Source organism: Austrofundulus limnaeus, unplaced genomic scaffold (assembly GCF_001266775.1).
Source record: "Austrofundulus limnaeus strain Quisiro unplaced genomic scaffold, Austrofundulus_limnaeus-1.0 Scaffold674, whole genome shotgun sequence".
Taxonomy (NCBI): Eukaryota; Metazoa; Chordata; class Actinopteri; order Cyprinodontiformes; family Rivulidae; genus Austrofundulus; species Austrofundulus limnaeus.
The window spans coordinates 26356-28087 of NW_013953076.1; positions in this window are offsets into that span (position 1 = coordinate 26356).

Genomic DNA, 1732 nt, shown 5'->3' on the forward strand with positions numbered 1-1732 from the left:
CTTCAGTCTGAGAGTTTCAGGCAAAATTCAGGCTTTTGAGTCCTGCCTCCAGGTGACTGATACTCACATCACATGGCTAGCTGGTTCAAAATGTCCTGATGCATCTCAGTAATCCAGGTGAAAAATCAAAGGATCCTTTGATTTTTTTACCTGGATTACTGAGATGCATCAGTACATTCTAGATATCCAAAACTGAGTTTTGACTAGGAATAACTACATTTTGACTATCCGGAATGGTAATTTAAGATATCTTTATTAACATTCTGACTAGCCATAATTCCAATTCAAGATATCTTAAAAGGAATTTTGACTAGTCAAAATGTAATTTGAGGTATCTAAATTAATGTCAATGGATTCATCATTTGAAGGGTCCAACGTCCATAATTGCAATTCAAGATATCTCAAACGTAATTATGACTAGTCAAAATGACGTTTTTAGACAATGAGGTATATACCTCATTGTTTTTAAATATCTGAAATAAGAAATTGCTTGCAAGCCTGCATGCTGCCACTTAGCTGTCCAAACAGTTGCCTGCAGAATTTTGTGAAGCTGCAATGAATAACAATAAACTTTCTGTGTTTTAATTCATGTTGAGCACGAGCTACAGAGATATAAATTGTGTTAAAAACAGAATTTAAACTGGACTGATTTCTGACACTAGACCACCCAATAGCACAATAAAATACGACTAGTGACTTAGGACGACTACTTGTAAATCAAAGCTGTATGCAGGTTAGATAGCTCATGGCGTGCACATATTCATATTTTGTATTCATATTTCATATTCATATTTGACTTGTTCTGTTTGTGGTTCTATACTAAATGTCCTTGCTGTTTTGAACATTTGGCCCATCCGGACTCGACCCCTGAATGATTCTTGCCTGGAAGAGTAGAAGAATGGCGACAAACTCGAGGAAAAGCAAACAGTCAAGCTCGACGGCTGCTAGGCCTGACACCGCCTTAGAGCTGACTGCAGCTAAAGCCGGAGTTTCGGGGCCCTCCCGCAGTGAGGTGGACGCACTCTCCTTGAAGTCTGACATTCTTGCCGCTATAAAAACTGATCTCTCAGCTGTGATCAAATCCAAAATAAAAGTGGCTTTGGCTGAAGAGTTTACTCTTATTAAAGTGGAGCTGCAAGCGGTGAGAGGGGAGGTGGCAAATGACACGATGCTACTGCGCGCAGAACTGGACCACGTGAAACAGAGCGTTAAGGAGGTGGAGGGCGGCTTGTCGACCTGGTCCGATGAGGTTGTTGCTTTGCGCACCACCGTGTTGGAACTGAAAGAAGAAGTCGTTGGGCTCAAAAAGAAGTGTGACAATATGAGAGGGTGCATGAGAAGGTGCAATGTGCGGATTATTGGAGTTCCAGAGATGCCAGAGTCCAGCTCCACTTCAGCAGTGGCTAAACTGCTAGCAGAGGTTCTACAGATGGATAAAGAGCCACTGGTGGACTGAGCCCATCGCTCTCCAGGTGGAAACAGGTCAGGTGATAAGCCGCGGGTTATTGTTGCCAAGCTGCACTATTATCAAGAATGTGTGGAAATACTGCGTTGGGCTCGGAGTCGTGTTCCTCTTCATTTTAAAGAGACACTGATTATCATCACATCTGACTACACGGCAGCCGTGGCCAAGGCTCGGGCAGTGTTTACGGAGGTGAGGAGGCTTCTTCGCAACCAACGAGATGTTTGCTATGGCATGCTTTTCCTGCACGGCTCCGCATCTCTCATGGGG